Below are 12200 nucleotides of genomic sequence, written 5' to 3'. Positions count from 1 at the left end.
ATTGTACAGCACAGGGAATTATACCCATTATTTTGTAATAATGTATACTAGAGTATAATCTGCAAAATACTCAGTCATTATACTGTACACCTGAAACTAATGCAATATTGTAAATCAACTATACTTCAATTTAAAACAACAACAACAAAGAATCCCATGGTTTAAATTAGATCATCTTGAATTATCCTTGGCTCTGGGAGAGAGCTGCTTGCTCCATTCTGATGCCTGGATCATGTTCCACACTGAGGGTGGGAGGTGTTTGTTTTGCTTTTCTCCCACCCCCCAGCCCCCACCCCCCGCCACGATGTATGACTTGGTCTCGCGGGAACTTATTTCTGCGACCTGGGATCAAACCTTGGCTCCCAGCAGCGAGAGTGCCGAGTCCTAACCACTGGACCGCCAGGGAATTCTCTGTTTTGTTTTTCCTTAAAAAAAAATTTTTTTTATTCTGTCCATTAAATTCTAAGACAAATCTGGAAAAGGGAGAGTTGAAAACCTGAAAATAATATTTTCTATCATTTGCTATTCTCCCAGGAAAAGCAATGGCTCGCAAAAAAAATAAAAGTTGGAGGGATTAAGTCTGTGGTGTTTTGCGTGAGAAAGCACCCAGATTCCATATGAAAGTTGAGGTGCTTCACACCCCTTTCTAAACAGGAAGGATGCAAATATATGGCAGCGTTAGGTTGGAGCCTGAATGTTTTCTTAAACATTTCTTAGATGTTCGGGATCCTGAAAGATTAAACAAGCAGAATATTCCATCCTGGGTGAGTGTCACCTAGTGCCTGTCAGGAGAATGTTTCCTAGCTCCTGCTTGAGTGGACCTCCCCCACAACCTCCCCTCCCAAAAAAGAGTAAACTATCTCTAAACATCAAAATAAAATCAACAACAGCAATAAAACAACTTTAAAAAGGCGTATCAGAGATCCACCAGATTCTATTCTGCATTTTTCTACAAGCATACCGGTTTGGTTTGCTTCATGGTTAGATGCACCTGGATGTGGGTGGTGGTTTCATGGGTGTAGACGAATGTCAAAATTCATCAAGCTGTGTATTTAAGATTTGCGTATTTTACTCTATGTATATTTTGTTTCAGTTTTTTTTTTTAAAGCTGTTTGTTTGTTTAAGTCAGAGGAGGCTTAACAGGTCAAGGGAGGTTTACTTCTATGCGTACAAATGATCACAAGTTCTGTTTATTCAATGGGCCGATCAGACAGGTAGAGATTCTGTGGCAGCTGCTCCCTGGAATTGAAAAGGGCCGGGCGCTTTGCCTTAACCCTCACCCGCAGCCCCGCGGCCACCCTTGCCCAGTAACTGCCACACCCTCCCTGGACCTTTCTGGCCTGGCTACGCTCGCCGAACTAGGTCGGGGAGTTTGTCTTTCTTCTCACCCACATCCTGCAGCCCCTGGTACAGTGTATGCAGTTGGCACTCTATAAATATTCTTTCCGTCTGATCACTTTTTTTTTTTTTTTGGTTAATCTGTGTTGCAGGTGGGGAGTAGGGTGAGAGAGAGAGAGGGAAAAGGAAGCTGTTTTTTAAAGCCTAGATCAGAGACTCTGTGTCATGGGGAGCATCCCGGGACTGGCCAGGAACTGGGACAGAGAACACACAGACCTTTCTGGGTCCGCCTCCGTCTTTGAGGATGTTTCCTTAATGTTGGAAAAATACAGTCGTTTCATCGTTGCCGTACCCCGCTCCGTGCTGTTCCCTATGGAGCCCAGTCGGGTCACATTATACTTGCTGGGTTCTGCTGTGCAGTTTTCCATTGTCACTTCGGTTGTTGATACTGGCTTTTCAGGTTGGGTGTGTGCTTTCTCTTGACACAAACACGAGTACCTTTTGTCACTGAGATTTTCCTGGGGGTCCGGCCACTTGAAGCTGGAAATTGTCATCGGGATTCGTGTTCACGTTCCTGTAGGTGAAAAACACAGGCCTTTCTGCGGGGCAGGGGATGCGGCCTCTCGGTGCCTCAGGGAGGACAAGGGCACCACGGGAAAGCCGCGACACATGTCAGAGCGCCAGACCCAGCTGGCCTGCCAGTCCCTGACACCCCACATGGGGGCACCCGCGAGACTGAGGCCCTCTGCAGAAGAGCAAGAACGCTCCTGCCTTGTTCTTGCTCCTGCTAATGTGTCCTTGACTGGAACTTGGGGGCACTGGCTACTGGGCGTTAGGCCCATCTAATGAGGGTCCTCGTTAGAATTTTCATCTCTGGCAGTTTTTTAAATCTTTTTTTTTTTTACCGAGGTATAACCGACATATAAAATAGGGACCTTGTCACAAATCTGCATCACCCTTGCTGAGGCCATGCTAGTATCGAAGGTACGTACAGAAGATATAGATCTTCTCTGTGTCTTTCCAATTTTAGCAGATCTGCTGCTGCGGCGGCGGCGGGCACTTCAATCCGTTTTTGTAAACGAAATTTCTAACTGCTTTTGAACCCCACAGTGTTGTTTTGTTTTGCTGGTGGAACCCAGCGGGCGACGTTGGGATAGGGTGGTGGCCACAGAGCGTGGTTAGCTTTGGGAAAAAGCAGCAGAGCCAAAACACGCCCCCCGATTCAACACTTCCGTCCTCTGAGTGACTTCAGCCCATATCCGGTTACAGAGTCACAGGGTTTCTTCGGCAAAAGCACGTTTTTGCGCTGGAGTCCGCCAGGCAAAGCCAGTGTCGCCTGGCTAGTGGAGTTTGGGGACCTATCTGCCTCACACGTGATTAGAGGCTTTGTTTGTTCAGGGCTCCTCTGTAGAATGTTTATTCATGGCGAAGTAGAAAGAAGCCCCAGCAGCCCAGCTGGCTTTCCAGATCCTGGGTGGGATTTGTAACCCTATTTTTTTCCTTCATTGGAAGTGGCTGTCACAGAAAGAGAATAAACATGGACCCCTGCTCGCCGCCAATGCTGTGCTTCCACTGCATTTAACACCTAATGAAAGCCAGGTGTGCGCTCAGAGAGACAGAGCTGAACCAAGGTGAGGAGTCCTACACTTCTGTCCCCAGAGCTGGTGACAGTTCTGGGCAGGATCCTCTGGCCTCCCTCGGTTGGCCGCTGGCTGAAAGATGTGGTCCTGCTGAAGTGTTCTCCTCTTAAAACTAAATGACATATGAAAGAGGAAATACAAATGCCTGAGAATCATCTAAACGCGTCTGCCCTTGTGAATAATCAAAGAAATGCAGTTTAAAATGAGATAGTATTTTTTAAAATAAATAAATTTATTTATCTATTTATTTATTTATTTTTGGCTGCGTTGGGTCTTCGTTGCTGCGCGCGGGCTTTCTCTAGTTGCAGCGAGCGGGGGCTACTCTTCGTTGCGGTGTGTGGGCTTCTCATTGCGGGGGCTTCTCGTTGCGGAGCACGGGCTCTAGGTGCGCGGGCTTCAGTAGTTGTGGCACGCGGGCTCAGTAGTTGTGGCTCACGAGCTCAATAGTTGTGGCTCGTGGGCTCAGTAGTTGTGGCTCACAGGCTCTAGAGTGCAGGCTGAGTAGTTGTGATGCACGGGCTCTAGAGCGCAGGCTCGGTAGTTGTGACACACGGGCTTAGTTGCTCCGCGGCATGTGGGATCTTCCCGGACCAGGGCTCAAAACTGTGTCCCCTGCATTGGCAGGCGGATTCTTAACCACTGTGCCACCAGGGAAGCCCAAAATGCGATAATATTTTTTACCTATCACAAGATGAGATTTTTTTTTTAATGACACTATCCAATCATCTTAATTAACTTGTTATTCAAAACTAAAAATTACTTTAATGTTTTATTAGGCTTTACCTTCATGAAAGGTTGGAAATTTTTTAGACAATTGACTTTGAAAGCATAACAAATTGCCTAATAGACTTAATAAGCCAGTTTAACTGGACTGGTGGACTGGTCAGTAGATGCCAGGGCTGTGAGGGCTGGAAAGGACTTTAGGGCTTATGTGGTTCAGCCGTTCACCATCTCCATGAGGCATCAGGGATGTAGAGCAGGTGTGTCTGGAGTCCCAAGTATGAAGGGCTAGAACTGCATTAGTAAAACACAATGTGCTGTTGCTTAGGTCTTGCTGTAGGTGAATAGCTTAATATAGGATTATGCTTTCTTTTCTTTTTTAATATCTCTAGGATGTTGTGCTTTACTGTCTTTCAAGACAGACAAAATGTCATAGACCTCAAACAACAGGAATTCAGGCCTGTTTTCCCGTCCACTCTCTGTCCTTATACGCCTGTGTGTCTGGATGCCTCTCTGTATTTTTAAAAAATTTTTGTTAGAGTTGATTTACAATGTTATGTTAGTTTCAGGTGTACAGCAAAGTGAATCAGTTATACATACACATGTATCCACTCTTTTTTAGATTCTTTTCCCACATAGGCCATTATGGTGTTGAGTCGAGTTCCCTGTGCTGGACAGGAGCTTCCCATTAGCCACCTATCTTATATATAGCAGTGTGTGTATGTCAGTCCCAGTCTCCCACTTCATCTCTCCCCCCTCTGTATTTTTAATGAGGATTGTGTCCTGACCACAGCTGCCGTCCCTTCGGTAGACTTACTTAGCAACCTTTTGAGCAACTCCAAACACACAGAGGTGTTTACAGTCTGAAAGGGGATTTTTGAAAGTCTATACATGAGTCTAATACAAAGTAGGATAGGCTGTGAGAGTTGGTGTTAGTCAAGCTCATACTAGCTCCTGTCACGAACAAGTGCCAGCTGTAAATCGGCTCTAAAATTGTAGAAGTTCATTTCTAGCCCCTGTGAAAACCAAAATGCATGTTCCTTATCGGCCAGCAGCTCTCCAGGCAGCAACTCCAGGACCTGGGCTGCTTCTGTCTGTGACTCTGGCTTTAGTCCTCCTTGAATCTGCTGTGCTTGTCCACACGAGGCTGAGGGGCACGGGGTACAGCTTGGGGGGGGGTTTTCGTGGGCCAAACTTGGGAGTTGCCGACATCATTTCTTCTGACATTCCACGAGGAAGAGCTCAGTCCTATGACCATTTTAGGACATCTGAGCGCTGGAAAATGTGATCGAGCCGTGTGACCGGCCCATGAGCTCTGCCACGAATAGCTGTGAGGGTCCCAAGTGGGAAGATGTCGTAAGGGGTGAAGTAACATCTCAGCACATAAATGCATAGGTACCCAGGGATGCAGAAGTTATTAATACTTATTTCTACGATTAACTGACATTCGTGTTGATTTTAATAAATGCATCGCTGCTGACTCCTCGTAGATGTATACACACTTCAGGCTGTTTGTGTTTTCAGTTGTGGTGCCTCTCTCGGGTCAAGGACATGTTTGCAAGCTGGCCAGATCCAGTGGAGATCAAACCTTCCCCAGCCACCCGATGTAGCCTTGGAGAGGAGCATGAAAATCATGAGCTCTCCCCAAAGCCACGTGCAGACATGCTCCCATCAGTATTTTTTTTTAAATTTTTATTTAGTTATTTAGCTGCACCGGGTCTTAGCTGCAGCACACAGGATCTTTCTTTTTTTTTTCGGTTGCGGCATGTGGGATCTAGTTCCCTGACCAGGAATCAAACCCCAGCCCCCTGCATTGGGAGTGCAGAATCTTAGCCACTGGACCGCCAGGGAAGTCCTCTCCCATCAGTATTCTTAATTTCAGTTCAGCCGTGACCGAAGGCAAGTGGTCTGAGGGCCTGTGCTGGTGGCTGGTCCCCACTCCTGACATTTGTCACCCTCACGACTGTGTAGCACAGACCATACCTCCTCCCGTCCTGCCCACGCGGGCTGACAAGCTTCTCCTTCAGCCCTCGTTGTGTTCCTGCGGGGTCGGCCCTCCCAGCTGGGCCCCAAGCTCTGGGCTGTCACTCCACAAACAGCAAACATCGCCAGCCTTCCTGAGTGCAGATCTGATGTTGCCTCTCTCCTGCTGGAGTGTCTTCGGTGTCCTGCAGATTGCAGACAGAGGCCCAGACTCCTGGAGTGGGGGGTGTCCTGCGGTCTTCAGTAAGGTGGTCCCAGGATGAGGGAGCCTGCCTTGCCAGGAATTGATGACTTTTGTTTTTCTTTGAATTTTGGTTCCCTCTCTCTCTCTCTCTTTCTCATTCTGTATTTTCTACAGTTGAATTTTGGACATGCAATTGTTATATGATGTTCTTGTCATTCTCAAAATGCATTACGTGTTTCTGACCTTCGTCCAGTGGGAAGGCCTCCCCCTCCCACATCCACCTGTGGGAATCCTGCCCGTCCTCCGAGGGACAAGTTCAAACACCACCTCCATCAGGGCTTCCCTGGTGGTGCAGTGGTTGAGAGTCCGCCTGCCAACACAGGGGACACGGGTTCGAGCCCTGGTCTGGGAAGATCCCACATGCCGCGGAGCAACTAAGCCCGTGTGCCACAACTACTGAGCCCGCGTGCCACAACCACTGAGCCCGTGTGCGACAACTACTGAGCCCATGTGAGACAACTACTGAAGCCCGCATGCCTAGAGCCCATGCTCTGCAACAAGAGAAGCCACCGCAGTGAGAAGCCCGCGCACTACAACGAAGAGTAGCCCCCGCCCGCCGCAACTAAAGAAAAGCCTGCACGCAGCAACAAAGACCCAATGAAGCCAAAAATTAATTAATTAATTAATTTTTTAAAAACACCACCACCTCCATCATGAAGCACCCCCTCCTTAGGAGTTAACCTGTCTTTCTAAGGATTAATAATCGGATACACTTACTAGGGAAACAGCTGGACAGCCATTGGTACCTCCACTGTGACATGTTACTCTGCTCAGTATTGCAGTCTGGCCCGTTGCCCCGCCCCTGAAAGATGAGAACAATTTCACTCATCTTTGACCAAGACGTAGTAGATGCTCGATTAAATGTATTGAGTTGGAGTCACAGAAAGAATTTCCTTTGAATTACTCTCTGGCATTTTCGCTGGGTCTGACCTTTTTCCTATACTGAGTAGCAAATACGAAATAGTTCGTCGTTTAGTTCGGATGATGGGAAATTACTCCCCATGTCATTACTGCATCTGCTTTTCCTAGTGATTAACTGTGAGGGTGAGAAGTTACTGGACTAGAAAGTTTACCTCCCTGGCTGGTGGGTGGGTGACCCTGGACCGTGGGTTAGGTCGGCCGCCTTTACTGCCCACGTGCCCGTAGTGTCTTGCGTGTCAGCCTCTGTTCTAGCCTTTACTACACGCAACGCAACTGGCTCACAGATTTCAGGTGGAGCTTGTGGTTTTGGTGACGGTGCTGATGGTTGGTTCTTCTTGCCTGGCTGCCAGTCTAGACGAGCTCGGTCCGTGAAGTCCCTATGACGATGGAAGTGTTCTGTGACCTGAGCTGTCCCCAACAAAAGCCACAAGACCCAGAGAATTCCCTGGCGGTCCAGTGGTTAGGACTCCGCGCTTCTACTTCAGGGGGCGCGGGTTCAATCCTTGATTGGGGAACTAAGATCCCGCGTGCTGTGCGATGTGGCAGAAAAAACCAAAAACAAAAAAAAACGGCCACAAGACCCACGAGGGTACTGAGCCTTTGAAATGTGGCCACTGCCACTGAAGACCGGAATGCTCGACCTCAAGTCATTTTAGCTTTTTTTTTTTGGCCACTCCACACAGCACGCGGGATCTTAGTTCCCCAACCAGGGCTTGAACCCGGGCCCACGGCAGTGAAAGCGCCGATTCCTGACCACTGGACCGCCAGGGAAGTCCTGAGTCATTTTAACTTTCAGTAGTCACGGGTGGCCAGTGGCTACCCTAGTGGAGGGATGGTGATGCTGCATTGCTAGGCGAGTGACATCTTAGGGGCCTGTTGTCCTCTCCTGGGCGGTGCCAGGCGCTCCGTGGCCTACAGTCAGATGCCCCCTCCTCTCCTGCTCTGGGTGGGAGCCCCTCCATCCGGCCCTTCCTCAGCCGTGTCCCTGGCGCCTGGCTCGCGGAGGTGGAGGCCCCGGTGCCTGGCCTCACCACTGCAGCCCTGTGGGTCCAGGCTGCTGCTTCCGCTATTCTTTTCACTGCAGTAGGCACCTCCCGCTTGTTTATAAAAATGAATGAAGTGACTATATCCTGTGTTTCCAAGTGGAAATGTGGCCCATTTGCGAAGCAGAAGGTCGGCAAGTTCAGCAAGCGTTGAAGAGCACGGGGGGACCAGAGCAAGACGAGGCAATGGCTTAACCAAGCTCTCCGTTTCTGGGGCCGGACAATGGGATTGTTTAGAAAAAAAGAACCACTGTATGTAACTGCTTCCAGAAAACCCCATATGTGCAAATCCAGATTTATAAATAGTTCAGAATGATTGTTCACGTAGTAAAATGACTATTATATGTAATGTATAAAAATATATAATGCAGGGGCTTCCCTGGTGGCGCAGTGGTTGAGAGTCCGCCTGCTGATGCAGGGGACGCGGGTTCGTGCCCCGGTCTGGGAGGATCCCACGTGCTGCGGAGCGGCTGGGCCCGTGAGCCATGGCCGCTGAGCCTGCGCGTCCGGAGCCTGTGCTCCGCAACGTGAGAGGCCACAACAGTGAGAGGCCCACGTACCGCAAAAAAAAAAAAAAAAAAAAAAAAAAAAAAAAAAAAAATATATATATATATATATATATATATATATATATAATGCATATACTAATGTTCCTTTAAATTAGAGAGTCACTTACTTAAAAGCCTTTGGGAACCTGACAAGCAAAATGAATGTGTGAGGCAGCCAAGGGAGAGGCGATAGAGAGCGGTGGGGAGTTTGGAAAATTAGCCTGTGTGTCCCCTCCCCCATCCATGAGGCATTTCTATTTCAAAAATTTTACAACTTTGTTAGTCAAAGAGATTTGGTTGGCTGACAGTTGGTGAGTCCTGTTTTTTAAAATAGTAAGACTTCCCCAGGTCCTTTTAAACTACGCTTTGGTTTGCAAAAACAGGAACACATTTACTTGGTAACATAAGATAAACATTTTAATTCTAGTTAGCCCATGGCTTAGAGAGAGGTCATTGGCCTGCAGGTGACGGGGCTCCAGAGCTCCATTTACTGCTTTGTTCACTCTCTGTCCCAACCAAGGAAGGTGCAGAAGTGGATGACACTTGGCACAGGTAAATGCTTTTCCCCAGACCGGCAGACCCAGTGAAAGCAGATGACGGGAGAAAGGTGGGAGCACGCAGACATCTCTCCCTCCCGCTCCCCGCTGCCCTGAAAACAAAGTCCACAAGTGTGGCTGCTGTGCTTCCTGCACCACGCTCACCTCTGGCCGTTCTTTTCTAGAGCATCTTTTTAAACTAGTTTATCAGGATTCGTGAGGAGGAAAAATTCCCCTTTCTTATCTTCCGATGGACTTTTCCTTGGTACCCAGGGAGAAAACTCTGCTTTTCCAAGTGAGGTGAGGGGGGTCAGCAGGGATCGGCCCCTCTGGGAACCTTGCAGGGGCCAGAGTCTGGGGACTGGCACGGCCTGCTCCTTGGGTTGCAGCAGATGCAGAGGACACGTTTACACTTCCTGAGGCCCTGGGACCTGGGGAATCATGTTTCTCTGAAACATCAAGAATTCGTCTTTAGGGCTTCCCTGGTGGCGCAGTGGTTAAGAATACGCCTGACAATTCAGGGGACACGGGTTCGAGCCCTGGTTCGGGAAGATCCCACATGCCGCAGAGCAACTAAGCCCGTGCGCCACAACTACTGGTGCTCTAGAGCCTCAACTACTGAGCCCGCGTGCCGCAACTACTGAAGCCCGCGTGCCTAGAGCCTGTGCTCCACAGCAAGAGAAGCCACCGTGATGAGAGGCCCGCACGCCGCAACGAAGCGTAGCCCCCGCTCGCCGCAACTAGAGAAAGCCCGCGTGCAGCAACGAAGACCCAGTGCAGCCATAAAAAAAAGAAAAAGAAAAGAATTAGTCTTTAGCGGGGTGGTCTCAGAATCCGGTTGTGTTGGGGTGGGTTTGCTCTCTCCTTCCCAAACAGTGGGAAGTTTGTTACTGTGGCAAACTTATCACTGTGAAGGACAAACTCGTTTCTGGGGAAGGGCAGTTTTGCATTTCTCTGAAAGGCCACAATGACCACCTCACCACTCCTACCCACTCCCTACCCTTCACCTCACCCCCAGAACGTGATTTGTCCTGAATGCTAGAGACACAGGAGAAACGACACAGTGTGTGCGAGATAAGGCTTCCCGAGGGGCTGCAAAGAGTCAGATGGTGGAGCTGGGATTCCCCCTCGAAAAAGACCCAAAACCTTCTTATTTTCATCTCCAGCAACTGTTGAGAAATATCACAAAAAGGAATGCTGTATGCCTTAAGGCTGAGAGGGTTCACTGGGCAAAGCTTAGAAGGAAGAACTAGAGAGAGACCCAGGGACAGAGGGGGACCCGTGGGAGAACTTGCTGAGGCTGCCTTAGCTGAGCTGAGGAGAACAGTCACCAGGGGACTCTGTAGGAGGTTATGGAACTTTCTGATAAAGTCTGGGTTCATCATTGCATTAATCTCTGGTCTCTCCTTAAGAAAATATTTTAAAGAGAAAAGTGTCTATGGAGAGAAATGCACGCCAGGGAAACAGCTAGCTATAGGACTAAATAGCAATTATGTACCCCGCCCCAAAAGGAGAGACAGAGGAGGTTTTTCCAGGTCCTCTTTCCTGGAGCGAGTGGCCGAGGTAGCTGCTGTTTCTTGCATGGCTGGTCCAGGCCTTGCGCTTGTGTAACCAGCCCACGTGGTTTGCACTGAACCCCCCGAGCCCCTCCCTCCCTGCCAGCTCCACTTGCCCTCCAGCCAGCTGTCTCTGTACCTAAATTTTCCAACGTTCACTGAAGGCAGAGGTTTCTTTTTAAGTGTGAGGACCCTTTTTTAAGTAAGAAAAAAAAAGTTATGTGCCCCAGGAGACAAAATAGTTATATTTTCCACTGAGAGAGTATATAAAGATTCCCTCAAATCATTAGGTATTTTCCCATTTAAAAATATCTGTGTTGAGAAAGACAGATATTATATGACATCATTTACATGTGGAATCTAGAAAATAGTACAAGTGAACTTATTTAGAAAACAGAAACAGACGCAGCGACTTAGAAAATAAACTTCTGGTTACCGAAGGGGAAAGGTGGTTGCGAAGGATAAATCGGGAGTATGGGATTAACAGATGCATATGCCACCGTACATAAAATAGATCAACAACAAGGGTTTACTGTGTAGCACAGGGAACTCTACTCAATACCTTGTAATAAACTATAACGGACATGTGTGTTATTTCCAGTTTGAGGCTGTTCTAGTCTTGACACATATTCTGTTGTGCACGTGGGCAGATTCCTCCAGGAGAGTGGAACTGCTGTGTCTTCAGGAACATGTTTTTTAAATGTCACAGCTTTATTGAGATATAACTCACATACCATATAATTCACCCATTTAAAGTGTATAATTCAATGGTTTTAATATAGTCCTTGAATTGTAATATACTAGCATCACCACAGATATCAGTAGCACTTTTTTTTTTTTTTTTTGCGGTACGCGGGCCTCTCACTGTCGTGGCCTCTCCCGTTGCGGAGCACAGGCTCCGGACGCGCAGGCTCAGCGGCCACGGCTCACGGGCCCAGCTGCTCCGCAGCATGTGGGATCCTCCCGGACCGGGGCACGAACCCGCGTCCCCTGCATCGGCAGGCGGGCTCTCAACCACTGCGCCACCAGGGAAGCCCAGTAGCACTTTTAAGTGAATAAGTATTTTATTAATTACAAGGATGTACATATACGTAGACTGCCAGAGTGGAAGTACGTGGACATATTTACTCATTCTGGAGACAGTGCTTGGTCTGCATGTTCTGTGGTTCTGTGGTCTCCAGATATCTTTAGCCCCCAGGGGAGGAGCCACTGGTTCCAGGCATTTTATGTAGAAATTTGCCATTAAAATCCATCTATCCATCCATCCATCCATCCATCCATCCATCTATATGTTATTTGAAAGACTTCATGCTTTAATTCGCTGCGTATTACTATGGATGGTTCTACGACGGTGGTTCTCACATTTTCTTGGGCGTCAGAACCACCAGATGGCTTGTTGAAACGGATTTGCTATAGGCACCACCCTCAGAGTTTCGGATTCAGTAGGTCTGGGTGGAGCTTGAGAATCTCTGTTCCTAATCGGTTTTCAAGTGATGCTCATGCTGTTAGTTGGGGACCATATTTCGAGAAACCTGTAGCCGGCTGTTACCTTGGAAGTTGGAGGACTGCGTGCGGAGGGAATTCATTCAATCGTTCAATAGATGAGATGGGGTATAAGACACAATTTGTTGGAGGGAAAAGGGCAGTTAGCAGGCTCTTGTAGTAGCTCAG

At 48.3% G+C, this 12200-nt stretch overlaps 1 protein-coding gene and 1 pseudogene across 4 annotated transcripts in view; one reads left to right on the top strand and one right to left on the bottom strand.

The window, feature by feature from the left end:
• Positions 1-12200, top strand: part of WNT5B (Wnt family member 5B) — a 90684-nt gene that overhangs the window by 59501 nt on the left and 18983 nt on the right. The gene's annotated exons all lie outside the window — the stretch shown is intronic.
• LOC131767501 (U6 spliceosomal RNA) lies at positions 2262-2388 on the bottom strand (annotated as a pseudogene).

The sequence above is a fragment of the Kogia breviceps genome, chromosome 12 (assembly GCF_026419965.1).
Source record: "Kogia breviceps isolate mKogBre1 chromosome 12, mKogBre1 haplotype 1, whole genome shotgun sequence".
NCBI lineage: Eukaryota > Metazoa > Chordata > Mammalia > Artiodactyla > Physeteridae > Kogia > Kogia breviceps.
This window is presented reverse-complemented; position numbering and strand designations above follow the sequence as displayed.